This window comes from Macaca nemestrina, chromosome 10 (genome assembly GCF_043159975.1).
Source record: "Macaca nemestrina isolate mMacNem1 chromosome 10, mMacNem.hap1, whole genome shotgun sequence".
In the NCBI taxonomy this organism is placed as follows: domain Eukaryota; kingdom Metazoa; phylum Chordata; class Mammalia; order Primates; family Cercopithecidae; genus Macaca; species Macaca nemestrina.
The window spans coordinates 2,408,994-2,426,150 of NC_092134.1; the positions used below are offsets into that span (position 1 = coordinate 2,408,994).

The 17,157-nt window shown below is 47.3% G+C and overlaps 1 protein-coding gene across 26 annotated transcripts in view; it reads left to right on the forward strand.

Moving 5' to 3' along the window:
* Positions 1-17,157, forward strand: part of LOC105490530 (RIMS binding protein 2) — a 404,804-nt gene that overhangs the window by 142,948 nt on the left and 244,699 nt on the right. For 20 of the 26 annotated variants that reach the window (XM_071070782.1, XM_071070781.1, XM_071070784.1 and 17 more), the window contains one exon: positions 15,450-15,584. The gene's annotated coding sequence lies outside the window, so the exon portion shown is untranslated. Of the gene's footprint in view, positions 1-10,014; positions 10,160-12,542; positions 12,566-15,449; positions 15,585-17,157 lie in introns of those variants that run through there. The other 6 variants (XM_071070791.1, XM_024795657.2, XM_071070790.1 and 3 more) reach the window with 3 other exon arrangements.

Here is a 17,157-nt window from a genome sequence, read left to right on the forward strand (position 1 = left end):
CACTGTTTTGGGAGACTGGCTGCCTGGGCTCCAGCTCCTGCCTCAGGGCCTTTGCATGTGCTGTGCCAGCTGCCTGGAGTCTCTATCTCTCTTTGTCTCTGTCTGAGCATGGCTGCCTCCTTTTCACCGCTCTAGGCTTTGCTCAGAGGACACCTTCTCAGGGGGGCCCACCTTGACCACACTCTCTAAAATCGCTGCCCCTCACAGACCCCACTGCTTGCTCTCTGGTTTCCTTGTTCTAGGCTGTTGTTTGTTTGTGTGTTTCTTGCCTCTGTTGCTCTATGGCCATGGGTGCTCCTGTGGGGCAGGACCTTACCCTTGCCCCTGTGTTATTCACTGACGCATGTCCCACGCAGGTGTTCAATAAATGTGAGTGGAGGGACACGGAGCAGTAGTCCCCCCTCTGCAGAGTGCGGCCTGGGTGGGCTTTCTTTCTCTCCGCATGTATAGAATTTGTTTTCTTATCTGTAAAGTGGGAGACCTGTCCCTGACCTAGTGATTTCTTTCTTCTCCCCAGTTCCATGGGGTGCCTGCCCCTGACCTAGTGATTTCTGTGGGCACCAGCTCTCCCGTCCCTGGTCCTATGGGACGCCTGCCCCTGGCCTAGTGATTTCTGTAGGCACCCGCTCTCCGGTCCCTGGTCCCATGGGGGGCCTGTCCCTGACCCAGTGATTTCTGTAGGGACTGACTTTCCTCTCTGTGGTTCCGTGGTCCTGGTCCCCAGGTTTGGGCTCTCCCTGCCCTTCGTCCTCTCCTGTTGGTCACTTGTGGGGCCCACCTCCCCTGACACAGGAGACATATGCTCCACACACATCACGGGACCTGCCGATGGGAGCTGGGAGCTGCTACTGCGGCCCGTGCACCCGGGGCCAGGGCGAGTGTGAGCCCCCCGCGTTCCACAGCCAGGAGGCCTGCACGTCTTTGTGCAGGGGGAACTCTCGCCGGGGCTTAGGTCTCCTCTTAAAATGAAAGGTTGGCACTGGTTGGCAGGTGGCTGTTGCGGGGGCTTCGTTTAAGGACAGCCAGCTGAACCAGGACCCCTGAGGCAGCTGTTGGAGAACCATTGCAGTTTAGAGAGGCAGGGATTTGGAATGTGTCCAGTCCAAGACTCAGACTCAAGAGCAGGGAGGGATATACATTCATGCCATTCTGGGGAAGGAATTGATGGCACTCCAGGGAGGGAAGCAGGTTCCTTCTTTCCAGCCCCTCTCTCAGTGAGTGGCAGTGTGGCCTGGCCGGGAGGCCACGCATCCCTTTCAGAGCCGGCCTGGTTCTGATCGTGGTACCTGTGACCTGCTGGTGTGAGCTTCAATGCGTAGCCTAGTTTTCTCATCCCCAAAGTGGAGATAATGATGGGACTTGACTTATAAGGTTGTTGCTATCAGGATTAAATGAGTGAATTTAAGCAAAACATCACGGACAGTGCCTGGTGCTTAGAAGAGGATAGATGCATGTTAGTTGACGTGGGTTGTCGAAGTAATAAAGGTTATTATTCCTAGTCGGATAGTCTGACTTATAAGACTAAAACCAGCCTGGGCGTGGTGGCTCCTGCCTGTAATCCCAGCACTTTAGGAGGCCAAGGCGGGCAGATCACTTGAGGTCAGGAGTTCAAGACCAGCTTGACCAACATGGCAAAATCCCCTCTCTACTAAAAATACAAAAATTTGCCGGGTGTGGTGGCATGTGCCTGTAATCCCAGCTACTCAGGAGGCTGAGGCAGGAGAATCGCTTGAACCCAGGAGGTGGAGGTTGCAGTGAGCCAAGATTGCACCATTGCACTCCAGCCTGGGTGATGAGAGCAAAACTCCATCTCAAAAGAAGATAAAAATAAAAATAAAAAGACTAAACCCAGAGTGCCAGCCAGAGCCAGGGTCTCTCCCTGGAGTGTGGGGCATCCTTTGGGGTGTCCTGGAGGGGAAGCCATCTTCGCTTTCTGGTCAGCCTTTGATTCCCACACCCCGTCCCCTGAGCCCCAAGTACCAATGCAAAGATTTTTCAGGCTCTTATGGCAGGAGGCTGGGAGTACAGTGGTTAGAAACATGGCTTTAGCACCAGAGACGTGGATTTGACTCTGGGCTCTGCTGGTTACAAATTGTGTGACCTTCGACACAGCATTTGACCTCTGGTTGCCTCAGTTTTCTCATCTGTACAATGGGGATAATGGCTTATCTATAGAGTCAGGTTGGGGATTAATGATGTATAGCACTGAGGTATGACCCCATCCTTGGATGGCCCTGGCCAGCTGTCATTGTCACCTATGGCTTTGAGGGGCCCAGCCTGGTGCAGCCACGCTTGGCACCTCTTGCTGTGTTGACCATTCTGTCCTCCTGGTTTACTCTCCAGCCATGCATCAGGGGTATGAGGTGCCCTGAGGCTGACTCATTTTCCTGAGTGCTCTCAGCACGGCCACCTCTTCCTTCCCCAGGACTCCAGGAACAACATAGGCCCAGTTTGTTTTTCTGTTTTGCACGGCAGTTAATTCCCAGGCACTAATGAGGGGCTCTCTGCCCATGAGGCTGATTAGCAGAGAAGAATTGAGGGCGGCAATTATGACGCAGAAGAAAGGCAAGATGCTGCAGTCACGATCCTAAACCCAGCCTGTGATGCTGGGTTGAGTGTCCGGCAGTCACGATCCTAAATCCAGCCTGTGAAACTGTGAAACGAAGGCTTCCTCCAGCCTTGGGAGACCTGGCCCTCCTGGTGCAGTCAGGGCTCGTGATTTAGCTTTCTGTCCTTGAAATGGCAAACAGAAGAGGACTTGGGACCGTCTGACCCTCATGTGGTCTCGTAATTATGATGGCATGCTTTCCAGAGGCTATGAGTAGGGCACTGCACTGGCATTCCAAGGCATGTGTTAGAATCGGTTAAAATGATGGCAAGACTGCGGTTTCTCCTGCCCATCCACAGACACAGCGCTGAATGCAGGGACGGCTGTGACGCTGTCATTAGTTAGCTTTAATAGGGCCATGTCTGCCCTTTCTTTGGTTGACAGCGTTCCCCGTGGTTTCCTAGTATTAAAGTTATCCATTTAATGTTTCCAAAGGCCCACTTAGGCTTTTCTTTCATATCTGAAAAAAGAATAATTTTTCCTTCGAAAACCTTAGTGGCCCAAAGCAGCTGCCTCTCTCCCCTTGGTCTGTACTGATCCGCTAACTTAGGGGGTGGCTCAGGAGGGGCAGAGGTGAAGCCCGGTGGTTGTGTGTGGTCCCTGGGGCCAGATGCCCACGTCCAATCCCCACGCCTCACCTTTTGAGCTGTAGGACCAGGAGGCGCCCGAAGCCCTCTGGGCCATGGTGTCTCCCTCATAACACGCACGGGTCATCACGGTGCCCACCTCATGGCCTCTTTCGGAGCTTCAGTGGACACTTTGAGTAAGATGCTTTGAACCTTGCTTAGTACAGAGTAAGCTCTCAAAAGTTGGCCGCGATTACGGACACGAAGAGTGTTAATAGTTAGCATTAAAACAGAAAATGAAATTCTGGACATAATTTTATTTTAGAAAATAGCAAGATACACTGAACTTGGGTTTGAAAATAAAGAAGTAATTGGGCTAAAGATAAGCTTAATCTGTGATGGAAGGTTCCATACATAATTGTTCCAGGGCTTTTAGTGGGAGCAAAATTAATTTTCATGTAAGATGATTAAGCTGATGAAATTACTCTTGAGCAGTAAGTGTGTTTAATTAAATGCAGGGCGTCGCTGAGCTCAGGTACACATTGTCCCCGGGGAGTGTCCTGTTTTCTGAGCTGTTTCCTTGAGCAGGAAGGGGGGTTCTAGGCGGTGGGTTTGTTCCCCATCTTCCTCGGTGGCTGAAATGTCTATGATCGAGAGTAACATCGTGAGATGCCCATTGTGCTGGGGTGGAGTGTACAGGCGTGACCTGTGCAGTCTGCAGTTATTCAAACCAACTAGAACTGACTAGAAAGCTAGCCAGGTCCCCACAGGGCTAGACTTCCCGGAACAGCAATGCCAGGAAGCTGAGGGCTCCTTCACACGCCAGGAATTTATGGAGTAATCCAAGCGTCTTAAGCTCTCTGGAATTATTTTATTGATTTACATCTCTGGAGAACGGAGCAGCCTGACTATGTTTCCTGGGGGAGGTTTTTATCTCAGCTTTCAATTTTCACCTGTTAATGTTCTGTCATTTGTAGCTAAGTGGAGATACAAGAAATAAAATATTTCATTCAACACTATAGTTAGGGTGTGGGTCCCATGAGCCAGGTGCCATTCGGGGACTGGGGGTATAGCAGGGGATGCGGTGGTCCCAGCCCCTGAGCTGCTCGGACTCATCTGAATGAGCCCAGCCTGCTGACCAGGAGGAAATCCATTCACCTGGAATGGTGCAGACACTTGCTGTGTACACAAGAACAGCAATTAAAGGGGTGAGGTACCTTTTTGATCAGTTTTGAAAAAAATTTAATACTTATTTTTATTTATTTTTTTTTGTGGCAGGGTCTTGTTCTATCTATTAGGCTGGAGTGCCTTGGCCTCCCAAAGTGCTGGGATTACAGGTGTGAGTCATTGCACCTGGCCAATAGACTTCTTTTTTTTTTTCTTTGTTTTTTTAAGACAGAGTTTTGCTGTTGTTGTCCAGGCTGGAGTGCAATGGTGCGATCTCAGCTCAATGCAACCTCTGCCTCCTGGGTTCAAATGATTCCCCTGCCTCAGCCTTCGAGTAGCTGAGATTACAGGTGCCCGCCACCACGCCTGGCTCATTTTTGTATTTTTAGTAGAGTTGGGGTTTCGCTATGTTGGCCAGGCTGGTCTCGAACTCCTGACCTCAGGTCACCCACCCGCCTCAGCCTCCCAAAGTGCTGGGATTACAGGCGTGAGCCACCGTGCCCGGCCAGACTATTTTTAAAAGAGCAGTTTTAGGTTTACAGGAAAACTGATCAAAGAGTACAGGGAGTTCCCAAGCATCCCCTCTTCCTGACCCCACAGTTTCCCCTATTATTAGTGTGGTACATTTGTTTCAGTTGATGATCCAATATTGATATTTTATTATTAACTAGAGTCTATAGTTTACACTAAGGTTTACTCCTTGTCTTGTGCCTTCTATGGCTTTGACAGGTGTGTTTCTGTCATAGCATCAGACACAGTAGTTCCACCGCCCTAAAAATCCCTCCTGTTCTACCTGTTTTTCCCTTCCTCCCCCTCACTCCTGGCAACCACTGATTTTTTTTTTAAAACGATTTCCATAGTTTTGCCTTTTCCACAGTGTGCCGTAGTTCGTGGTCTCCAGCCTTTTTGGCACCGGGGATCAGTTTCATGGAAGACAACGGATGGGGAGGGGGAAAGGTTTCAGGATGAAACCTCAGATCACCAGGCGTTAGATTCTCATAAGGAGCAGGCAGCCCAGATCCCTCCCATGAGCAGTTCATGGTAGGGTTCGTGCTCCTATGAGAATCTGATGCCTGATGATCTGACAGGAGGCGGAGCTCAGGGGGTTGCTCGCTCACCCACCGTTCACCTCCTGCTGTGCGGCCCGGTTCCTAACAGGCCACCCTTACCGGCCCGCAGCTTGGGGCTTCGGGACCCCCGACAGAGTTGGAATCGTACAGTCTGTAGCCTCTTCAGACTGACTTCTTTTACTTAGTGATGTGCAATGAAGGCTCCTCTGTGTCTCTTTATGGCTTGATAACTTATTTTTTTAAAGTGTTGAGTTATTCCAGTATCTGGATGTACCATTCATTCGCCTATGAAAGACACCTTGGTTGCTCGTGGGAGTAATTCTAAGCTGAACCTAATCGGTGTCTATTCCCAAACAGGGTGGCTTTAATGTGTGTTCATCTGGGGAGACCCTGGAGAAATCAAGAAGGCAAGACATCGGCGATTTCTGTGCTCTGGACACCAATTTTGTGACTCACAAGTTATTCATCCAATGCCTACTCATTCTAGCAACTAGATGTGGGTGATGCCACTATACCAAAGCAGCTGGGGGTGGATTCAGAGGACACTAGAACCCATGGTCATTAAGTTTGCATTGCAAGAAGCCTGATTTTCTCAACTGTCTACACAGTCAACGCCAAAACATTGGCCAAAGTCCCTAAGTAACTTTTTTACCAAGCAGAATATTATCTTCTTAATAACCAAAGTCAGTAAAGCCGGTAGGACCCAGGAAATCTGCACATTCCTCCTCTCCTTTCCCATGAGCTGTACAGGAAGGTACCCCAAGCCAGGCCCGAAGGTTTCTAGATAAACAACAAATGGGGAAGAGGACACTGTTGCCGGAAGGACATTTACACGAGGATATCGTGGCTCCACCTCATTCTGTTAGGCATCAGGGTTGGTTCTAACCAAGTCCCACAAATCCCTTTGCTCCCGGCAGACAGTACAGGGGATATGTTGATCAATTCTTTATTTTCATTAATTTTAGGATTCCCTAACTGTGACTCGAAGCTTTGGTTCTAATCACATTATTCTTATTATATGTTCCCAGAGTTGGTTTACATTACTTTCACTTTAATGGGGGCTAATTCTTGGACTCACTAATTGCATGACTAATTACACTAAAGCATTGTGGATCCTCCAGTCCGATGTGCTGTCTCAGGCATGCATTCATTCATTCACTTGACATGTGTTGATCCAGTGTTTCCTGCGTTCCAGGCACTGCTCTAGGCTGGGAGGGGCTGTGAGACCAACAAGGCCTCTACTCCCGGGGCCTCCCATTCTACCGGGTCAACTGGTGATAAGCATTTGAAATGGTGATGGGGTCGGGAGATGCGGTGGGGCTTTAGCCTCTGCTGAGAGGTGATCTGAGGACAGGATGAGGCAGCAGAGGCAGGAAAACAGGATGCAGCTCTGCAGAACATCTCAGCGCAAAGATCCGATGGCTATGAAGTGTGGAATTTTCTGTATATACTGCTATGAACACTTTCCCATTTTAACATTTGAATGCAACCTGGAGCCAAAGAGATGGTGCTGAACAGGCATGGCACACACACCTTCATGATTCTCTGCTGTTCCATACCCAGAACAAGGTGACAAGACACTGTCCCCACAACACTACTAGGTGTGTATTGGTTTGGGCTTTTACTAAAAGTGGCAGAAAACCTAATTACACTGACTTAATCCTAAAAGGGAATGTGTTGAAACACAACTGAAAAACCCAGCTGTAATCCAGCTTCAGTTACGGCTTGATCCAGGGGCTTCAGTAATGCTGTCAGGTCTTGGTTTCTCCTCATAGCTCAGTGCTGCTCTCTGCAGTGCTGACTCCACACCCAAACTCTCTGTAACGCCAGGCTAACATTCCTCCCTTGCTGGGCTCATGTCATGGAGCTGGATGATAGGTTAGTGTTCACTCATTTCCCCACCCATTCATTTCTTCTATAGTGTGCGAGTATCTGGCACATGCCCAACACTGGGCTAAGAGCTATGTGGTTATTACCTCATCTAGTCCATTCAAGAAGCCCTTGGATTAGGTGATACTATTTTACCTACTTCACAGCTGAGTCAGTTGAGGTTCAGTGAGGTCTAATGAACGTTCAAGGTGATTCAGCTGGTAAGAAGCAACGCTGGGGTCCTGGCACCTGCACAGAACCAGCTGGTAAATAAGACAAATACAACCACTCATCTCCACTTGGTCCTAGTTTTGTGAAGACCACCAATAGGTAGTTAGGAAATTAGGAATCTCTGGTGCTTGAGGGCACCGCTAGGGAGGAAAGATTCCATGAGAACACAGATGAAGGGTCTTAGAGGGAGGGCTTCCTGGGCGAAGTGACATCTGCCTGAAAGACAATAGAGGCAGCTGTGTGTCGGGACAAGGAGGGTAGACCAGTCTCGCTGGGGGACAGCAAGTGTGAGTCTGACCAAGAAAGGCCAAAGGCTCCGTTTGAGATCTTGGAAGGAGTAGTTCATCATAAAGCGTGGAAAGGGAGGGTGGTGGCAAGAGATGAACCTTGAGGGCTTAGTGGAACCAGGTCATGAGTGGCATGGTAACCTTCACTCCGAGGCCGGAAGGCAGAGGGACTTTAACAGGGGAGGGACAGAGATTTCCGTTTAGCAAGTCAGCTGTGTGGAGAAGACAGCAGGGGGTGGTGGAGTGGATGTAGGGGGTCCGGTAGGAGAATGCAGGAGAGTGAAGTCAGAAGCTGGAATGTAGAGCGGGGAAGGGTTGGAAGGACATGAAAACGTGTGGGCATTCATCAGGTCCCTTTCAGATATTAGGTGGGACTGCACCACTGGGCCCCATTTTTCCATCCGGGCCTGTGCATGATGCATGGAAACAGCAGCAGTTGCTAGAATGAGATAACATTGGATGAATAACATGTGAGTCACGAATTGGTGTCCAGAGCACAGAAATCCCCAATGTTTTGGGGTGCAGCATTCAATGCCAGCAGTATCGCCTCGAGCTTCTCCTTCCCGCCGATGTGCAGTGACCTGGGTGGTGGCCATTCCGTCAGCCTGCGTCCCAGGTGGGGATGATTGGAGCAGAGCTGCAGACACAGCGCAGGTGCCACCAATGCACCCAGGTGATCTTAAGCCACTGTAATCAGAATTATTTGTAACCACAGCAGAGTCCAGCCTACCCTCACTGCTACATATGGGAAGGCAACAGAGAGGTTGAACCCTTCACTCCTTCGGCATCTCAGCAAGTGTTTCAGTAGCTCCTTTGGCCGGATGTTCTCCTGGGTTCTTAGAATACGATGAGCAGGGTCCCTCCCCTCCTGGAGCTGACTGTCTAATGGGGACAGAGGTAGGTCCAGGCACTGGCCCGCCTGGCTTATGGTTTTTCTACAGCAGTGACCATCAGCCCATGCAGTGGGTGTGGAGAAAATGAACTGCTGAGCTTCCTGAGGCTGGAACAAAGCAATCTGATGGAAGGCATGTCCTTAATTCTCAAGAAACAATGAACACAGGCATGAGCAGCAGCCGGGACGGGAACGGAGAGAGGATGGGTTCCGTCCTGTGTGGCCCCCGGGGTAGGGGGAGCTGGGATCTGTCACCCGGCTGGGGTCTTCTCATCTCTGAATCTCAGCTCACTTTTTCTTGTGCTCTGGATTCTGTTATTTTAATTAATGTGCTGGAGACCCTGTTATCGGAAACAGAAAGTGATTTGTTTACAGGTAGAGTCAGCCGGGTGCAGTGGCTCAGGCCTGTAATCCCAGCACGTTGGGAAGCTGAAGTGGGCGGATTACTTGAGCTCAGGTGTTCGAGATCAGCCTGGGCAACACAGTGAGATCCCATCTCTCAAAGAAAAATTTTTTTTAATTAGCCAGGCATGGTGGCGAGCACCGGTAGCCTCAGCTACTTGGGAGGCTGAGGTGGGAGAATAGCTTGAGGCTGGGAGGTCGAGACTGCAGTGCGCTGAGATCGCGCCACTGTGCTTCAGCTCAGGTGACAGAGTGAGACCGTGTCTAAAAAAAAAAAGTCATCTTTAAAGAGAGGCAGGTTTCTCTGGATTGGATGCTGTGACCTGCTGGACCAAAGGCAACATATGGCTTGTGGTGTGAGATAGACCAGGGCTCAAAGACCCCCAGTCAGAGACTTTGGGTGTGATTGTTAACCTGCCTGAAGCTAATCGTTCATTTGCTCCAAAGGCTTTGATGAGGAGTTCGTGAGATAGGGCGTAGAAAACATTAAACCTGAGCACTCCTGGTGCAGGTGAACTTTTCCTCTCGCTTCCTCACTCCACGTTTCTTGCTTCAGATTCCTTCCCAACAATTCTTTCTCCTCTCTCCGTGTATACAGCTCAAGAGAACAGGTGGCATTTCCCGCCTTCCCGTCTCCGCTCCCAAGGATATGTAATTCTGTGTCATGCATCTCCAGGAGAGTTGATCTGGGGTGGGGAGATTCGGGGGGGAAGAGAGCGACTGAGGAAGGGAAGGTGGTGTCTTGTGACACAGCTCATTGTCGAAGGACAGGTTCCCAGTGGCTCTGAACACCGGGCACTTGTCCCCCCCATGACTCATTATGACGGGCGCGCTGTGTGCCAGCGGCTCCCATTCGTAGATTGAATTACCATCCTATTCAGCTGACACAAAGCAGTTCCTGGCCGGCTCGGGCAGCCCATGAATAAGTAAATAGCCTTCCAGCCGGGTGCTGAGCACAAACATCCGAGGCTCAGAAAGGCTGGCGTCCACGGGGACAGGAAGGGGGGCTGGCGGGGACGCCTGGACCAGTCTGTCTGGTCCACTAGACCACTGATCTCCGGTGCCTTGTAAGTACCTGCTTTTGGGGCTGGGGAAAGAGCCCGATGGGTTAATGAGATACAGCTTAGACACAGACGGGAAATTGATCTCTTTCTAGGCTGTGGGCTGTAGAGCAAGGGCTGTTCTCTGGACTGAGAGGTGGGAAGAGGCATTTCCAGACTCGGGGGATGGGAGGGTGGCGGGGGTTGTGATAACCCCTGGTTTCTAAACCTTTGGGTCTTAATTGTGGCTCAAATCACTGTTACTACCCTGGGGATATTCCTTTCCAAATCCGTCCTCAGGCCCTGTATCAGGCTAAAAAAGACCTTTGGTCCCGAGGGTCCGTTTGGGTAGGCTGTGGGCAGGACACTCACGCTGAGATGGGGCTCAGGAGGAAAGGCAAGGGCTGGGTGTTCCGTTATTTGTCCCTCCAACTTTCCTCCCTCAGGAATTCACCGTTCTGGTGGAAACAGTTTGGTTTTGCTAGTTTAAGCATCACAGAACTGGCATTAGAAATAGCATGTATTCAAAGTTGTAAGGGGAAATCTCAAGTGGAAATTCCTCCTCTTTTTTCGATTTTTGTGCAGCATTTTCAACTCTTTGAGCTCAAATGATGAGATGAAGTTGAACACCCTTTAGAGAATGAATATAATCAGACAATGGATATAATTGTAGCATTTTAATTTCATGTAAGTCCACTGTTAGTTGAAATATACAGCAAAAATGTGAGGGTGCTGACTCTGGCTTAAGACCTGGGGGGTCCTTTTTTTATGTGTTCTATGTAGCGAGGAACTTGTAGTAAACAGGTGAAATGAACTGCGTCTGTGCCTAACATTAAATAGTAAGAATGTGCTCGTCCCTTGTGGCAGAAGGCATAATCCTGTGCTCCATGATGAACGTGTTTATGGGGCAGGGCAGGTGGCCGGTGTTTTCTGTTGCCTGGCATTCGAAGGCAGCGGTAAAATGTACATCAATGAATCATTGTTTTTGTTTTCCTCTCTGCCTGAATGGCTCTGTTAATTAAAACTTTGTGTAAAGTGGTCTTCGAGCTCTGTACTCAATTTCACGTGGGCTGGTTAGGGTTGGTTATGCACAGCCCCACAAATCCTTTATCTTGCTGGACCACTTTTGAATGAATAATTATCATATTTCACATGTAACCATACAGAGTAGTTTTTTATGCTGTATAATCATTAGCAAGCTCTCCGGTCAACCTGGTGAGATGTTAGAGCCCCTTAGCCTCTTTAATGATTGAGCAGGCTGAGTTGAGGGCAGGAGGGGCCCCAGGGCAAAGAGAACAGGGTGGTTGAAAAAGCACATCCCGGGAGCCCAGGAAGATGAGGGGAGAAAGCAATGGATTTACTTGTTCTATGCCAAGGGCACTGACATTCACTAAATGCATTGAGAAGCCGGGAATCATTGCCCCACCTAAAATTTTTTCTTCTTTAATATAACTAGAAAACAAAAATGTACATCACTTGCAGATTATCGTGACTTCCTGTAATCTCGTTTTTTCATGTTATTCTCTGAGAGAACATGATTCCTTAGAGGAGAAGAATAGGATGTGTGTTGGTGGAGGTAAGGACTTGGTGGTTTGCATTAAAAGGAGGTAGTCGGCAATGATGACGATGTGCCTCTGCCTGCAGGGATCTCACGGGAGGTCTCTGGCTTGATTCCTTGGCATCCAGCCCATCTGGTCATGGTTGGAAACATCTCCGTTTTATTGTTTGCTGAAATCGTCCCACAATGAAGTAGGTGGACCAGTGGTGTTACCTCAGATGACTTTAGAAGATGTATAGATTTTTTGAAATGTTTTTATGTGATAGCTCTTTCATGTAGTTTAAAGAAAAGACACAGGCATATCAAATAAGTTAACGTGACAGTATAAGGTTTCACTTTGAGAAAGATTTGTAGAGAAAGACTTCAGTGAGTTCCCAAACTAGACACAAGCATGCTTTCTTTTGTGCTGCAACAGTATTTTTTAACTTGAAAGTGCACACATACAATTAGAAAAATCCAGTGTATAAAGGTATGTGAAAAAATTCTTGTGCTGTCTCTTTCCATATCCAGTCCCTCGAGCCCACTTTCAATACTTCTAGTGGTTTCTTCCTGATGCTCTTAAATAATGCTAAAAATTGCCTATATTGTGACTTTTTTTTTGACTTACCAATTTTCCTAAGTAAATAATATTAATAGCGCTTTTTGGGGTGGTAGATAAGTGGTTCTCAAAGAGCTTTGAGTGGGCAGTTTTGCCTTTCAGGGTTGGTGTTGGGAGATACTTCTGTTTGTCTTGATTCAGGGAAAGGTGTGTGCTACTGGCCTCTGGTTGCTACTGGCAGGGATGCTGCTGACCACCCCATAGTGCACAGGACAGCCTGCACAAGGGAGAATTCTCTGCCCCAGATGTCACACTGCTGAGGTTGAGAAGCTCTGTGGTAAATGAAGATTTGGTTATCTTAGTTTTCCTCCCCCAATCTATACACATAGTTAAATTGCTACTTTATTTAAGTGAATGCTTAGTTGTTACATTGCTATTGTGTATATATTGTTAATGGTGGCACCAATTAGTGACTGTGATTACATTTCTTTCATTGTATGGCTTTTTAGTTTTCCTGGAGTTATTAATAGCTTGATTTTCAATTGTGCCATTTGCAATCCACATATTAAAAACTCTTCTCCAGTTCTTTCTGATATCAAAAGCTTTTCTTGAGTCTCTCTTTTCTCTAGATTCTTTATTTCTAAAGCTCTTTGTTGTCTTGTTTCAAACCGATTGCTCTTGAGAGCTAAGGCTCAGCTGTCACCTTGGAATTCTTCTCTATCCCCGTTTAAGGTAGGATTTGTTGTTTCCTGGATTCCATGGCTTTACCTTTTATCTTTTTTTTTTCACTTGTTTTGCTGCAGCAGACATTTCCTAAGAAAGAACACGCTGTGGAGGTACATTTTATGAGTCTTTGCATGTATGGTAATCTCTCTTCTCTAACCTCACACTTGACTGACAGCTTGTTTGGGTATAGAACCTTAAGTTGGAAATAATAGTCAATCAGAATTTTAAAGACATTCTGTTGGCTTCCAAGATTGTTGCTGAGAAGTCTGATGCTCTAACCCATTCTTTTCCTTTTTAAAATTCCACCTCTTCTTTCTAACGGTTATGGGAAGTATTTAGGGCCTTCTCTTTATCATTCACCTTCTCAAATCTCATGGTACTCTTTGCCTAGGTCTGTTCTCATCTATGTTGCAGAGCACTCATGAGATCCTTTAATCTAGAACATGTTCTTATGTTTTTCTGACAATTTTCAATTTATTGTGATTCTGGGCAGTTTAAAAACTCTAACAAAACAGAAGTAAAGGAATTTCTGATATTTTCGTTGTTTATGTCAACATGAAGGTCTACTGATATATATAGGAATTTTTGTTTTTAAATATTTGGTGGCCCAGATGAGAATTCCCGAAGAGTTTATGCGTAGTATGCTTGTTGGTTTTTATATTAATTTTATTAATTAACTTGACCGATAATAACTCTTTCTGTAGTTGGCTGGGAATCAGTCAACTGATTGTTATTATTCTCTTTCTGGAAACCTTACTGGTAAAAGTTCGACCTCCTGGATTGATAGTCTCTTTTTTTTCTTTAATATTTTCTAGCACTTTGGGAGATTTCTTTTATCATCCAAATCTGCCATTAAAATTTTTATTTCAGCAACTATCTTTTGCATTCACAGGAGTTATTTTTGTCCTTCATTGGCCTTTTTAGCATCTTGTTCTTGACTTTTACATGCTTTCTGAAGATACTTGTTAAACTTATTGCTTTTTTTTTTTTTTCCTTGTTTGGTCGCCTGGATGATCTCTCTGTCTTCTGGGTTTTATCGTTACGTTCTTTTACTCTTCCGTGTTAGAGGTTTTTAAAATGAAGCTTACCCCTTGGTTGACTGCTTTTGGAGCATAGTCTTGACAGGTTGGGGGAAGTCAGTGGTGAGCTCACTCCAGGCTAGCTGCGAGGGAGTCGAACACATTTTGTTGTAGAAGCTCCTAATGTCAAACACGGTCTTTGCTCTTGGGTTGTAGTTTTCTACCAAAATATTTCCAGTCTCCTGCCTAGGTTGAGAGTGGTGTGGGGTAGCATCCACCTACCTGCTTAATGCATTGGATCTGGGGAGGGGTATCCACAGGCGGACTGTCTAATTTATTTTCAATATAATAGCACTTGGCTATTATGACCTCTGCCTGCTGCATGTGAGTCCTGAGCTCCCTCATTAAACATCTCTAGAAAATAAACTTCAGTCTCCTGCCTAGATGTCTTTCCCTCACAGATCCCGTGCACAAAATTCTAAATCTTACTGAATTCCAGCTTGAACTAACATTGTGCATGCCTGTTCTGGTATTCCCCGTCAGACGGAGAGTCCTGGAAGGCCTCGATCTTACTCATGCTTGGGCCGAACAGCTGTCAGGAACTTTGCAGGCGCTCAGAACATGTTTGCTAAATGGAAATAAATTGAATTTTGGCCATACAGATGGTTTTTCAGCTCCAAGTTCTAGGATAAAGCCTCACTTGCTTTTCATCCTTCCTTTCACTCCTGCTGGTTCATATGGACACAGGATACTAGCAAGCCTTTTAATAAAACCTAAGTTAATTCAATTTATCATCTTATTCTGTGATTCTGAGCAGGTCAATGACTCTTTTTAACAAAATAGAAGTAAAGAAATTTCTGATATTTTGATTGTGTATGTCAACACGAAGGTCTACTGATATAGAGGAGTTTTTGGTTTTGAATATTTGATGGCCAAGATGTGAATTCCTTAAGAGTTTACTCTGTGTAGCATGCTTGTTGGTTTTTATATTGATTTTTATTAATTTGACCTATAATAACTCTTTCTGTCATCGGCTGGACATCAGTCTCGTCTTGATAATTAAGGATATGTTCAGTGCATGCCCAGATACTGACCTGTTCCCTCAATTCTGTCCCTTGCTATCATCTGTCTAACCTGGATAATTAGCCCTAAGTGCATTTCTCTTGGCAAATTCAGGAACATGACAGTCTACTCAAGGAGTCATGAAAGCTTCGTGTCAATGGCTGTGTTGTATCGTTGCATTGTTCTATACCAGGAAATTCGGTTGCAGGGAAAGAAAAATCTCAGGCTGGGAGGACCATGAGTTCAGTTTCAAATCTGTGCTTCACTCAGCCCTCAGCGTTCTGAACTGGAAAATGGCAGCAGAATTCCTGCCTCTCTGTGGCTCTTAGGCATCAAGGAAGGTGAAGGAGGCAGACAGACAAATCTGCGAGTCATTCTTTGGTGACAGAAGATTGTGTCTGCTTCTTCCTGCAGCTTGGAAATGACCCGCCACACCTGAAGCCTGCAGGTGCTGAGGCCACATTCGACCAGACCCAAGCTTTGGGAGACCCCTGGGGAAATTTCCCACTTCCTGTCCTGAGACCAGGAACTCAGCAGAGGAACTTTGTGGTAAGTTGTCCTTTCTTTTCTCAGAAGCAGTATTCCTCTGTGTCAGTTAGGAGCTGTGTCTGTTCTTTCACAGTTTGCTGATTTATTTGAGGCGTATTTATCGGGTGCCAAGCGTATGTCCCCTAGTTAAGAGGAAGGAGTGGTATGTCCGGAGCTGCACGCCCCGGCCATAGCGAGTAGTAGCTGACGATTGAAGACGCCTGAGCTATGTTCGTTTCCACCCCACACCTTCTCCCTATCTTTGCCTTTTTTCCCTGTATTAATACCTCATAAAAGATGGCGCTCTTCCTGCTTCTTCTTCACCTATTTTTCCCGCGCCCGCGAAAATTACTACCTGACAGCGCAGGTGCAACATGACGTTCGACCAGAGAAACCAATACCTACTTGGTCACGCCCTCTGCGATGAGATCATCTCCGCCTCTGGCCCAACCCCTTTCCCTCCAAGTGTATATAAGGCACTGCATTACTGCCATTAAAGAAGACTTGATCAGAGCACTGTCTTGTCTCCATTTCTCGTATCTCTTGTTCCCCAAATTCCCACCCCCTCCTCCAGGGCCTGCTTCGACTATCCCGCGGGCCGGGAGAGTGGTAAACAGAGCAGATGTGGTCCTTACCCTCACAGAGAGAGGAACATCATGGGGAACAGCTGTGCAAAGGCCCTGAGGCAAGAAAGAACTTGATGCCTGAAAATCTGGGTGTCTGGAGCACAGATGGGACAGGTGGACAGGGCAGTTCATTCAGGACCTTAGGGCTGGCTGTGCTAGGGTATTGATTCTAAATCTGAAGAACAATGGCCAGACAGTAGTGATTGATTTTAGGTGGAGAGTGACATGATCCAATTTTTATTTTAATAAGATCGCTCCCAGTTCTGAACGGAGGTGGAGGTAAGCATGGGAGCAAAGAGGATTAGGCAGCGACCATGTAGTCCACATGACTGGCAAGGGCGGCCTACAGGCCTGCACCAGGATGGTAGTGGACGTGAGGGTCATTGGAGAGGTCCTGGATGTATCTGGGCAGCAGGACCTGCTAGCCATTGTGATAGACTGGGCTGAGAGGGAGTGTAAGGGGGTGTGACAAGAATGGCCTTCATATTTTTGGTCTGGGGCACATGGCGGAAGGGGAAGACCATTTCCTAAGATGAAAAAGACTGAGAGAGCAGTAGAAGTGTGGGGAGATTCATATCCAGGTTTGCGCTGAAGCCCAGTTTTGAGTTTGAGTTACCCGACTGACACCTAAATACAGGGAAAAATCCACAGTTCGACAGTCAGTTTCAGTGTTCAGGAGAGAACTCTAGGCTGGTTTCTTCATTCCTTGTGAAATGTTTGGTTTGAGATTTCCCGTGCAGAGGTGTGATCTGAACTCAGGGCAATAGTTCACCCTGTGTAATCATGAGACAATCTTGGGTAGTAAGAATAACAGCTGCTGTTATCAAAGATTTTCAACCCTGAAATGGCCAGCTCGGCACTGGTGGCACTGACTGTTCCATCTGCATTTGATCGTGCAGCAGAAGGTGAACCAGCTGGACCTTTGGTGCCCCTGCTTGGGCTTGGCAAATGAGTCTGAGTCTCAGATT